The following is a 13,567-nucleotide window of genomic DNA, read 5'->3' as shown; positions in this document are numbered from 1 at the left end:
TCCACAACAGGACCCATAAGTCACATGTTTGGGTTGACCCCAGGAAGTATGCATGACTAGCATGAGAGAAGTTGAGGATCATTACTTCAATAAGTTTTTTAACAGGTTATGATTTTTAACAGGTTGTATGATTTCATATTTGCAGCAGAGATCTAGAGTCAGCTTTATTTCTGTATTTTCTCATATTAAACTAATGCTATTCTATGTGAAGGTTTCTGTGAGCAGAGACAGCTCATTTGTTTCCCAGAAGGCCAGACCCAAAGACTCACTCATAAGTGGCTTTTAGACATAAATCAAAGAAATCCAGCCCACCATTCACAATCATAGAGAACCTAGACAACAATGAGGACCCTAAGAGAGACATACATGGATCTAATCTACAGGGAAAGTAGAAAAAGACATTATCTCCTCAGTAAATTGGGAACATAGGAGAGGGTTGAAGGAGAGGGGAGAGCAAGGGAGGGGAGCAGAGTCATAAGCCCAGCCTAGAAAGCATGATGACTAGGGAAAAAGCAAATATACAGTTAACAGAAATACAATTATAAGTAAAATAGGAAACAGCATCCTCTCTGCTATTGAAAAGCAGAGGTGAAAGCAATGCTGCTCCAAGACTGGTATGAGGTGTTGCTGACCAAGGATAGGTTACAACTCAGACTTTCAGAATAAGCAAAGTTCTTTCCAACAACTTAATCATCACCTGATTAACTGTTAAGACAATATTTTCTGAGTACTGCTATTTATTGCCCTCACATGTGTATATTTTAAAATGGTCAGAAAAGATTATTTTGGTAAAATTTATGTATTAGTGATACATGTTTCCATAAAAAGATGCTATCTTATTGGGTATATAATAGATTTAAAAAGTGAATGCAGAACTGAAAAGAATTAGATCTGTACACTTTTAACATAGTGAAGCAAATTCAATAGGTCATGTATTTTTTCACACGTTTCCTGATACATTTTAAAAACCACTCACTACCAAGGTTGAAAGCAGCACTTTTTTGTTTTTTTGTTAAATTTTTAGGGCCATGAAACCATGCCCACAATCCAGATTTGACATGGATTTGAAATTTTCTTTTCCAGACATTTCCCTACAACCTGCCCCCTCATTCTGATCACCAATATCCCAAGCCAGAAGGACAATAATCTGGCCTTTGTCAAGACTTTAAAGGATTCAGAAATCACCCTTCCCATTTGCTACATCTCCTCTAGTTAACTCAAGAGTATTTGTAGTGACTTAGAATTGCTATGAGACCATAAGAAAGAGGCAGTGACTTGGGGTGCATTGAATTAGGAACACAGTTGGTGCATCTTGCCTTTTATGCTTGCAAAAGGGCAGTAAACTCAACTTTAGAGCTGGTCTTTTTCACTCATGAGGAGGGCTGCATTTGTAAAGAAAGGGCTGTGTTTGAGATGCTGTCCTCTTTCCTCCCAGCAGCCTCAGCAATTCTCATCATGCTGTGTCAATACATGAGAACAAATAGAAACAGGAGCGAAACAATAGTTGCCTGGTGGTTGTGCAGTTTCCTCAGCATGAACCTTATACTTTCTTTGGCAGAATCTCTTAAAAAGCATTGATTATCCACACTCCTACACATGCACACACATACACGAAAAGTCAAGTACCACTTGCAAAAGAATAGCAACTTAACACTTGGGATTAATTTTTCTTCTCTTCTATTTTTTCCTTTCACTGATAAATAAAAGCATTTGAGATACGTCAAACTAGGGTGTCCTGCTGTTAGTTTATTTGTATTATTTTTCCCTTAATCTTTTTGGGAATAAGGAGAAAGTCATGATTAGCAATTTGTGATTTTGTTTCATTCTGCTTATGAGGACTTAAACTACAATTTCTGCCATTATGAATTAAATGCTATGGTTCATTAGAGTAGAGTCAGCTCAGTCCATTCCCACTTCATTACCATGTTTCCAATAGTAAACATTTTCTTCAGCATATATTAGCTTGGCATCCAGATGCCCCAAGTGTATTTATTTTCAGTTAGAGAGAAAAATAGCAGAACTAATTTTTTACAGCTGCTTGAAGGTTGAGGAAGAGAGGGTTGAGTTGAGAAAAAGTAATTTCCCTATATAATTCCTGTGATTTTGGTAGTAGCTGGTTGCACTCAATGCTAAGAATTAGCTGATATCAAAAGACATATTTTGATTATAAAGTATAAGACATGTACAAAAATTTGTTCTACTTCTCAAGTCCATTGCTTATTTTATGTAAACATTGTTATTTTCAAATGTGTGTGTTAAACTTTCACTGAATGAAGGTTGTCTTAATCATGGCAGTACCAGTTGGCATGCCTACATGATGGGGGAAATTTGAAAAGGCCCTATCCTTGAATGAAGAGCTACAGGCAATCAATGGGTGCTGAAAGAGGGAAATATAATCTTTTCCAGGGAAAAACATTCCTGATAGGTTATCCAATCCCAAGTGGTTAGCCTTAATTACACCCTCACACACACATGCGCACACACACATGCACACACATAGCCCAGAAGCAACACTATACATAGATGTATGTATAAATGGAGCAATAATAAAGATTAATATATGTTACAAAAATTTGTGACTATATATATCAATAATAAATAAATAAATAAATAAAGGACCAATCATAAGAGGGACTAAGAAGTAGGCACAGGAGGAGTTGAAGGGGAAGGACTGGAAATGACATAAAAATAGTACTAATGTATGAAGTTAAAATAATATTGTACTGTATAGTGTAATTTCATTTGTATCTTAATAAATACAGCTTGCCTGAGGGTTAGAAAAGTAAAACAGCCACATTGACCAGCCTTATAGATCAGGCAGCAACGACACACACCGTTAATCCCAATAGCCACAATGACACACACCTTTCATCCCAGTATCCACACTAGCTTGCCATAGAAAGCAGGAAGTAGTGGTGCATGCCCTGAATCCCAGAACTAGAGAGAATTATATAGTGGGAGGAGACAGTTCTCAGTCTCCGTCTCATTCAGAGATTCCTGGAGGCAGGATCTCCATTTGAACTGAAGTACATAGAGGTAAGAGCCAGTGACTGGCTGTTTTGCTATCCTGACCATCAGTCGGAATTTGAACCCCAATTTCTGTCTCTGAGTTTTTATTAATCATGTTTCTGCACTGTGAGTTTCACAATTGTTACAGAAACATCTTTATTTCTTCTCATACATATTTTAAATATCAGCTCTTCTATTAAACTGGCCCCCATATATAATCTTTAAGTAGGATTTAAATATGAATACTATAAAATAATTGAAATGTTATATATGTATATATATTGAAATAGTTGCTTACTTTTTAAAATCTATATATGAGAAGAAAATGTAAAGGTTTTAATATATTTTATTTGTTATGTTTTTTATAACATGTTACTCTATTACAAGTTTTTTAATGTATGTAGTAAAATGAGTAATAGCCTAAAAGGATATAACTAAATTCTTTCCTATGATTTCAAGTTGTTTTAATATTGTCTCTAAAATAGTTATCTTTTATAATGATTTAAGTGAATGCATGCATAGTTGAAGATTTATCTTTCAGTTAAAATTAGGAGTTTGCATGAATAAAAGGGATAAGGTTTTAATGAACCAAAACTAAAGGTGCAAAATAAGATTTAGAACATAGTTTTCCCATAGAGATAATATGGTGGTTTGAATAAAAACAGCCTCAATATATTCATATATTTGAGTGCTTAGGGGTTGGCCCTATTTGAAATGATTAAAAGGTAAGACCATGTTGGAGGAAATGTGAAGGCAAGTTTTGAAGTTTCAAAACTCAAAGCCAGGCCCAGTGGCTCTCTCTTCCCACTACCTGTCAATTCAGATGTAGAACTCTCAGTTCCTTGTCCAGCACCAAATCTGCCTGTGTGCCACTATCTTCCTGCCATGCTGATAATGGCTGAAACCTCTGAAACTGTAAACAAGCTCTAATTAAATGTTTTTCTTTGCAAGTGTTGCCATGATCATCATGTCTCTTCATAGCAATAGAACATCAAATAAGTCTGATCATTTCTAGGAAACTTTAAAATCTGATATTTATAACTTTACTTTCTTGCTCAAGGAAAATTCTTCAAAGCAAGTTTTCCATGTATACAGTATAAAACAACTCATTTTCTCTCTTAAACTCATTTCCATCATATTTCCATCTTAAATGCTTGAATTTAGCTCATCAGAGTTTTTATTGGGAAGAATCCAATAATTAGCTCTTAAACTCTTCCTACTTCTCGTTTGATCATGTCATGTATTGAAGGTATTTTATTCTCTCTTTTTTTTCTGGCCTAACACACTCATTCATTATTCCTTCAACAATGTGATCACTCATTCTTAGATGCATTGCACTGATTTGTTTTTTTTTTTTACTGATTCCAACCAGCCTGTGTATTTTAGTACCTCTGAAGTCCATTATCCTAATCTGCCTCTACTTTGCTTCCTATCATTATCTGTACAGTTTACAAAGTTCCCATGCCTCAAATATCATACAACTTAACTTGGTAAGTTATTATATACAGTTTACTTCACCCTTAAAATTCAATGTTGAAGATATAAACTCTATATAGTACCTCCAAATATAATTGATTTGAAAATAATTTTCTATATTATATTCCCAAACTAGTTGCTAACTATGTATTGAAGTAAAATGTTTTTCAAGTCATTTATTAAAGTATGTAGGACATTGAATATACATTTATGTACATAGATATAAACTCAGAGTGGGATATAATATGTCCCCAATTTAATATAATTTGTGTCCATATAAAGGAGACATTTGTATATAGTCAAAAATAGCTTCATGCTTTGTGAAATTGAAGGCATATTGAAGTGACATTTCTGTGAGGCAAGAGAGTCCAGTGATGTTCAGAGAGAAAAGAAGAGAAAGGAAAGAACACCAAAGGAAAGGATAGGATAAGAAACATTTTCTCTTCTTAATTCCTCAGAACCAACCCTACCAACACTTTATTTTTAGATCTAGTTTCCTAAACTTAGAAATAATAAACTTCCAGTTGTTAAAATGCTGTTTTTGAATCACTTTATGGCATTCCTATAAAAATGAGGTAGATTTAATATGTAATATCATCAACTTGGTATCTGCTGATTTGTCAGTCCCTGAAACTTAGTCTTGCAAGTGTGATTATTTAATTTAGATTTCTAATTAGAAATTTTATTTTTAAGTTATTTTATTTCTATTGTGCTTGCATGTATGTGTGTTGTGTGTGTGAGTGTGATATATATATGTGTATATATATATATATATATATATATATATATATATATATATATATATATATAATCCTGTGGATGTGGTCACCTGAAGTGGGAGCTGGAAAGCAAACTCTGGTCTTCCACGAGAACTATGTGAGTTTTTAAACACCAAATCATCACTCCAGCCTGTAAACGGAGACTGCTCATTCATTTACTGACTTCTCAGACCTGAATAATCACACAGAAACTATATTAATTACAACACTGTTTGGTCAATAGCTTATGCATATTTCTAGCTAACTCTTACATCTTAAATTAACCCATTTCTATTAGTGAATCACCATGAAGCTGTGGCCAACCAGCAAGTTTCTGCTTGGCAGTTGACAGCTTTCTCCATTGGCAGCTACATGGGATCTCCTTGACTCTTCCTACTTTCTCTCTATATTTTAGTTTGGATTTGCCACCTGGATTTACTCTACTATGCCATTGGTGAAAAAGCTTCTTTAATAACCAATGGTAATAAAACAAATTCATAGCATACAGAGGGAAATCCCACATCATATCCTCTTTTTTGCCAATGCCGCAGCCCTGCCTTCTTGCTCCACCCAGTTCAACATGAAGGAGGCATGTTTATCACCAACTCTTTGGGCCATTCTCTCTGCCTTAGCTCCAGGGATGCAGAAGGTTCATTTATTCATTAAGCAATTTGTAAAATACTGCTCACAGACCCCATCTAAGTGCTCAGCATTCCAAAAGAGTCAGAGGCATTCCTGCATGAACCAGGCAGCCATCTCTTAACAAAAGAGAGCAGTAATCCTGAGTCAGGAAACCTCTGAAAAGGAGTTTTGTCTCTGCTTGCTGCCAGTAAACAAAGTCCACACAGAAAAAGATGCTACCAAGAATCTGTGCTTACCTCTGTTTTTTTGTGTCTACAATACCTTTCCAAGATCTCTCAGTTTTTATGTGGATGCAGTTGCCCCATACTGGCACCATTTTGTAAACAAAGACCCGAATAATCATATAGAAACTATATTAATTACAACACTGTATGGCCAATAGCTTAAGCATATGTTTAGCTAACTCTTACATCTTAATTTAAAACATTTCTATTAATCTGTAAATCACCATGAGGCTGTGGCCTTCCGATAAGTTTCTGGTTGGTGGTTTCTCCTTTGGCAGCTACATGGCATCTCCTTGACTCTGCCTACTTTCTCTATATATCTCAGTTTGGATTTCCTGCCTGACTTTACTAAGACATCAGCCAAAACGGCTTCTTTAATAACCAATGTTAATAAAGGATATTCATAGCATTCAGAGGTGAGACATCTGATTCTGCCTTCTTTCTCATCTATCTCTGTTTGGAACCCCCCCCCCTTTCTCTATTCTGCAGTGCCATGTCCAAAGCAGCTTCTTTATTAACCAATGGTAATAAAATATTGGCGCAGGAGAATTGTCTGTATTCTGTCAAACATATTGTAAATAAACGCTGATTGGCCAGGCAGGAAATATAGGTAGGAAAACCAGACAGGAAGTAGAAATGATATAATGAGAACAGGAGAACTCTGGGAAGGAGGAAGCTGATTCCTCCTACTCCTGCCCAGACCACCGAAGCAGCAGGATGTGTTCTGCCCCACTGAAATAAGGTACTGAGTCACATGGCTAACATAGATCAGAAAAATGGGTTAATCAAGATGTGAGAGTTAGCCAGTGAGAGGTTAGAGCTAATGGGCCAATTAGGTTATAATTTGTGAAGACCTATGTGTGATTTTCTTTGGGGCTAAACAGTTGTGGGGAACTGGGCAGGACAAAACCCCAACAACAAACAAGCAGCTGGCCCTTCATGTTACAGATTGGTGCTCAACGTTCATGTTACAAAATATATTCATAGTATACAGAGGGGAAATCTCACATTATCATCACTCCAGCTCCTTAATTATTATATTAAATTAATATCTTACTTAGTTCTCCTATCTCCATTTTAATCTTATCCCTCTTATTTACATTTCAGTAATATGATGTTAATTGCTGAGGTAAGAAACCTTGAAGATATTCTTTCCCTCAATCCTGAAATTCAAAGGATCATAAACTTCACTGGAATCTCAAAAGACATTTTCATTTCAACCATATCTCATCAGTGCATGGAATATAAATATTATCCTACTTCATATGTCATTTCTTTCACATGGAATATAAAAACATAAACAAATAAAACAAGGTCTTTACTATTTGTTCCTTGTAGTAGTCACCTTTCCATTACTGCGGTGAAACACCTGAGATAATTCAGAGATAGAGGAAGTACAGTGTAGCCCTCGGTTCTATGTGTTTCAATTATTTCTTTCACATGTGTTTAGGCAGTCCACTCTGGCAGGAGGGACATGGGGGAACAAAGTTTTGTTTTTTTTTTTATTGTGGCCCTAGGGTTGTCAAAAAAGAAGAAAGTGGAAGAAGAAGGTTTGCCTGACTCCCTTCAAGGTGACAAAGAAAGCAGAACACCACCTACTATCCTTTAGCTCTTGAGCTCTCCATTACTTGCTAATGGCACCATGTAGGAAATTAACCTTAATCTTAATCACGTACCTTTTGTGGACATTAAAGAACAGAAATTTAGCATACCTTATGATTAAGTTTTGGTTATTTCTTTATTCCTTTATTTTATGTGTATGAGTGTTTTGCCTACATGGATGTATGTAGTACACTCAGATGCCAGGGGAGTATGCAAGATTTCCTGGAACTGGAGTACTGGTGGTTCTGGGCTTCTCTAGGACTTGCTAAAAATTAAACCCAAGTCTTCTGCAAGAGCAACAAGTACTTGTAACTACTGAGCCATTTCTGCTATGGTTAATTTTTCACAGAGCAGTGGTGTTGTCTTAAAATTTTACATGGAACCTTTTTGTTCCTTCTCTTTGTAAAATCCACCAAAGATTCCTTTTTTGTTTATAAATACTCCAAATAGTTGATTTTCCACTGAAGGCAATTTTAACCCCTCTCTACACTCCAGTGCATTCCAGAACATATGGAGACTTTTTTGATGGTTACAATTGGAATCAAGGTTGCTACTGATATCTAGTAAGGAGAGACCTGGGCTGTGGATAGACCTCCTGCAGTGCACAGACAACCTCATATTCTGTCCCTGTGAGGTTGAGAATCCTATGTTACAGAATCCCAGTGTTCTTCCCCGGCTCACTCTGTCCCAGATCCTTTGAATCTACTTTTATTTGTCCTTGGCAAATGCAGTAGTGCTACAATCACCGCTCTATCCTCATTATTTCTAGCTCATTCCTCCTTATTCATGTTATTATTCAAAGTCACCATTTGAGAAAGGAGTCTTCTCAGGTTTCCATATAAAAGTCACACCTTTCTGGAAGTCTGTTACATGCTCTGCTTTAGTGTCACAAAGACTATATCTCTATTTGGATATAGTCTTCTTATTTTGATGTTTATATGAAGCCACCCCTAATACCATCACCACAGCCTCAACTGAAGTGACAGTTATAATCTCCTGCCAGTCTAGGTTTTGCTCTTATGGTATTTAAAATTTTGTGAAATGATTGAATTTGTTAGTTAGCTAAACTTCTATGGCAAGAAACTCATGATTACAAAAGTTGGAACTTTTTGTCAATTTTTAAATCCCAACTGAAAAATGGGAGAACCATTTAAGTTGAATCCTTTCCTTTGTTTTATATTTTCAGTGAGTCCTTCAACAACTGCAGTCAGTAGAAATCAAAATTTTCATTTAAAATCCCATCACTGTTCAACACCTTAACTCCACTGAAAGGTTACAAAACGCCATGTGTGTAACACTGTTATTCTGTACTTGCTATCTGTCTTGTAGTGTCAATACATGAGTCATCCTAATGCTGCTAAATCAAGTGAGTTCAGTTTGCAACCCATAAGTGTTGTAATATTAGCGGTAGGGCTGCGTCCCCGGCACCCAGTAGCCCGCATGGCTAGCTTATGCCCCGAAATAATTACACGGAAACTGTATTCTTTTGAACACTGCCAGGCCCATTAGTTCCAGCCTCTTATTGGCTAGCTCTTACATATTGATCTAACCCATTTCTAATATTCTGTGTAGTACCACGAGCTGGCTTACCAGGAAAGATCTTAACCTGCGTCTGTCTGGAGTGGGAGAATCATGGCGACTCCTGACTCGGCTTCTTTCTCCCAGCATTCTGTTCTGTTTACTCCACCCACCTAAGGGCTGGCCTATAAATGGGCCAAGGCAGTTTCTTTATTAAATGAAAGTAACTCTCCATCACATAAGCCTCCAAAGTGACTGCCTCCATATCTTTACTAAGCCAGTATAGAATGACATACACTGCATAACTTAAATGCTAATTTATTTTCCACTAGAAACTCTATGATCACTGATTCTCAACCTTTCTAATGCAGCGATCCTTTATTACAGTTTCTCACGTTGTGGTGACCACAACCATAAAATTATTTTCATCTCTATTTCATAATTGTCATTTTACTACTGTTATAAATCAATATCTCATATGCAGATGCCCTTAGGTGAACCCTGTGAAAGGGCAGTTCTACTCCTAAAGGGGTCGTGACCCAGAGAAGGTCTAGTTCCCAGGCTTGAATCTACATTCCCAAATGGCAGACAATATAAAAAACAAAGAGTGTTTTGAACTCTATCTGTTCTTTGTTTAAATGGAACACTCCTATGTGAGTGTGTGTGTGTGTGTGCTTTTTTAGTGCATTCATGTCCTGTCACAAGTGTGGGCAGAGGACAGACTCAGATATCTGTTGTTGTCTTCCATCTTATTTGAGACAGGATCCCTTGCTGACCACTGCATGTGCCAAGCATGCTGGCCCATGAACTTTTGTTTCCATCTTATCTCTTTTCTCAAGAGCACTGAAATTGTGGACAGATGCTTCTGCTCCTGGCCTTTTCTTCACTTTCAGAGATTCTAAGCCGGGTCTTTCAACACTGGGCCATCTGACCAACACTTCATTCTCTTCTAATCTCATGCCAGCATCTCACCACATCTAAATCTAATCACTTTACAAAAGTCCTACCTTGAAACACCCTCACCTTGGGTAGGAATCCAGCATATGAATTTTGAAGCGTACAGTCAGCCCACAGATCAAAAGCCAAAATTTTAACCAAAGTACATGAGATTTTAGATTAATGAGATTCTCAAATATTTTCTCCTCAGGCATCTCTTTCCTCTTTCTCTCTTAGCTAGCCTTTCCTTCGGTCTGGCCTCAAATGTTCCACTCATACTCCCGCCTTCAGTGCTTCACACAACTGCTTCCACGAAAATCCTTTACCCACGTACTCATGTAGCTCGTACCTTTATTTCTCTCAGGACTTTATACAAATGTCAGTGATGGCATCTTGTCAGTGAGGTCATCCTTGTATGCTAGTTAAACTTGAGTTTTTTCCCTTAGAATCCCTTATAATTAATATCTATCTCATCTTTCCTCTTCTGATCATCAACATCTAACCCCTTTTACTTCTACTTACCTGATTTCTTCTTTTATATTTTCTTTTACTGGTATATAAATATTATGAAATCAAGACCACTGTGTGCTCATTATACCGTGTGCTGTTTCCTGATCCTAGAAAAAATGTCTTAAGAATAGGAAGTACCCATGAGAAAATTGTTGATGGGTAATGATCTTGAGTAGCTTGTTACGAAATTTACTTTCCTAAGCAAGAGCCCATCTACAGAAATCATTGTCTAGTATTTAAAAACACTATGAATAAAATCATCATTTAATTTTAATAGTGATAATCTAGTATTTTGCTACTGAGTATAGGGAAATAATTCTATTGGCACATTAAACAAGAAAAGAGGTAAACAGGTAGGCTTATAGCGTGTATGTAATAAGTTTGTAATAAAACTGGATGGTAGATATGTACAATAAATCCACTGGCTAGTAGTGAGCTATTCTTTCTGAATAAGCAGATTAGTTCAGGTTAGTGACAGAAGCTGAAATCATATGTGTGTGTTTAGTATCCAGAAGCTTTAAGTGTAAGGGAAAGCAATAAGCTCCTTTTGAAAACACATTGTTCAGAAATCTGACTTTCATTGCATTAGAAAATTTATATAGTACACACTTTGCTTATTTAGTTGTAGGGTACTGAAAACAATAACTCTTTATGAGTTATGTAACAGCTACCTGTGAACAGTCACCAATCTCCAGGACGACCTTTCTCATGAACTAGTGAATATAAATCACATGAAAATATAAATAATATTCCAGGAGTCTTGCTGGAGAACATCATGTATGGGAAAAAAGTTACCTTATTGATTTCTCCTCATCAATATTGTAAAACAAATGGTGACCTTTTCTTCATTTAATGATTCAAAATTATTGTGTGTACTCTAAAGGAGACTGACTGGGCTAGTGGGTTATATTAATCTTACCCATGCTGTCTATTGGAGAGCTCCAAAACAATCAAGAAAGGGCCACATTTTCAAAAATATGTTTAAGAACTCACAGTAATTTTTAAATCAGATGAGGGTCTTGGTTGTCCTGTTACTTGGGTCTGTAAGTTAAAGATTCTCTCTGGTCTTCATAGTGACTCATCTCTATACTTGTTCATGAATATGTTAACAATGCTAATCAAATGATGAATATTGAAAGGTAGGAAGAGTATCAATATCATGAAATTGCCTTCTATATCTGTGGAATCACCTTTCCAGATGATTCCAATTGCATATCCCTCAAGAGAATGACCAGAACAGATGGATTTGAAAGCATCATTTAGTAAGGAAAGAAAGTCTCACAGGTTCTTCATACACTTTGTTCTCATTACTGAACTGCACTAGACCACATTAGGGTAATCACCATGCTAAACACTGCCTGGCAGTTTTCATTGTCTGCTTGTGTGAACTCATACTTCAAAACATATTCAATCTCCTTCAATATGTTGCTGTCTCGTTATTCTGTTTCTGAAAACTTTTCTTGCTCTTGTACAGTTTCTACTTTAATTGCTGTATGTTTTATTGTTTGATTCTAAAATGATTTATTTTTATTTTTTTTACTGATCATACTCAGCCGGATTTGTATTAGTCAACACGAGGTGGATTACGCCCAGTAACTAGATTACCCAAGTCTCAGTGGTGCGAATCAACAAAGGTTTATTGCTCTCTCATGCTTCATGTCCACTGCAAATTGGCTGGTGAATCACCACTGCGGTTGCCATCCTGGCTCCCTGAGCAGTCTGGCAGAACGGATACTGTTTGGAATGCTGTCTGACACAGACCATGAAGATGATAGGTGAGGAAAAGTTGGCAATGTGTATGCTTGTTCTTAAAGTGCCTCCATGGATGTATTGCATATGTCATTTCTCATCATACTCCACATGGCTCTTTGTGGACATTAAGTGGTAAAGAATGCAAAGCCAGAAAAGAGGCTAGATAAGTGTTGAAGAACAATACAATTTTAGCTTGTTTTTATTTTTCCAAATAACTGGTTTGAGAAGTTTCATGTAATACTATGTATAAGTCCTCATTACAGTTGAAGTACAATAGAGGTTCCAAACCGTGTCTAATTTGAACTCAGAGTGCACAGTCTCTACATAGTGATAATCCATGTCTGTGTCAGAGTAGGATGTAATTCTATTTGGTATAAGCAACAAAAAGCAAGTTTTGTGAAAACATGGATTATCCCCATATATGTTGATAGAATGTGAGTAAGATTGTAATAAAAATACTTTGCATGAACTATGAAGGATATAGAATAATAGCCCATAACCATTATTGAACCCCCCTAAGCAGACACTGATATTAGTCCTTGGATTCATCAGATGGAATTGTTCAGGCCTGAATGGGAAAAAGCTCCCTGTATAAACCTGTGTTTGGATATTTGTTCCCCAACTGATGATGAGAATGTGGAGACTTTGAACTATACTCAGAATGTGTTGGTGCAGGTTGCTTGTTCATTTCCTGGCCTTACAGACTGAAATAATCACACAGAAACTATATTAATTACAACATTGCTTGACTGAGAGCTTAGGCATATTCCTGGTTAACTCTTATATCTTAAATTAACGCTTTTCTATTAATTTATGTATCATCATGAGCTTGTGGCTTATTGGTAAGGTTTGGTCCATCCAGCATCTGTCTCCTGAAGTTGCTACATGGTGCCTCTCTATCTGATTTCTTTCCTCCTTTTTTTTTTTTTTGCTTGGAATTCCTGCCTTATGCCCTTTCAAAGGCAAAAACAGCTTTATTCATTAACCAATAAAAAGCACCTCATATGCAGAAGGACTTTCCACACTAAGGGTGGGCTTATGCAACAACATCTGCTTCTGACTTGGATTTATCATTCCTGATTACTAATCAGCCATGATGACAAGTATTAATCCCTCTACCCCCACCATTACAGAACTTTG

The sequence above is a fragment of the Chionomys nivalis genome, chromosome 13 (genome assembly GCF_950005125.1).
Source record: "Chionomys nivalis chromosome 13, mChiNiv1.1, whole genome shotgun sequence".
NCBI lineage: Eukaryota > Metazoa > Chordata > Mammalia > Rodentia > Cricetidae > Chionomys > Chionomys nivalis.
This window is presented reverse-complemented; position numbering follows the sequence as displayed.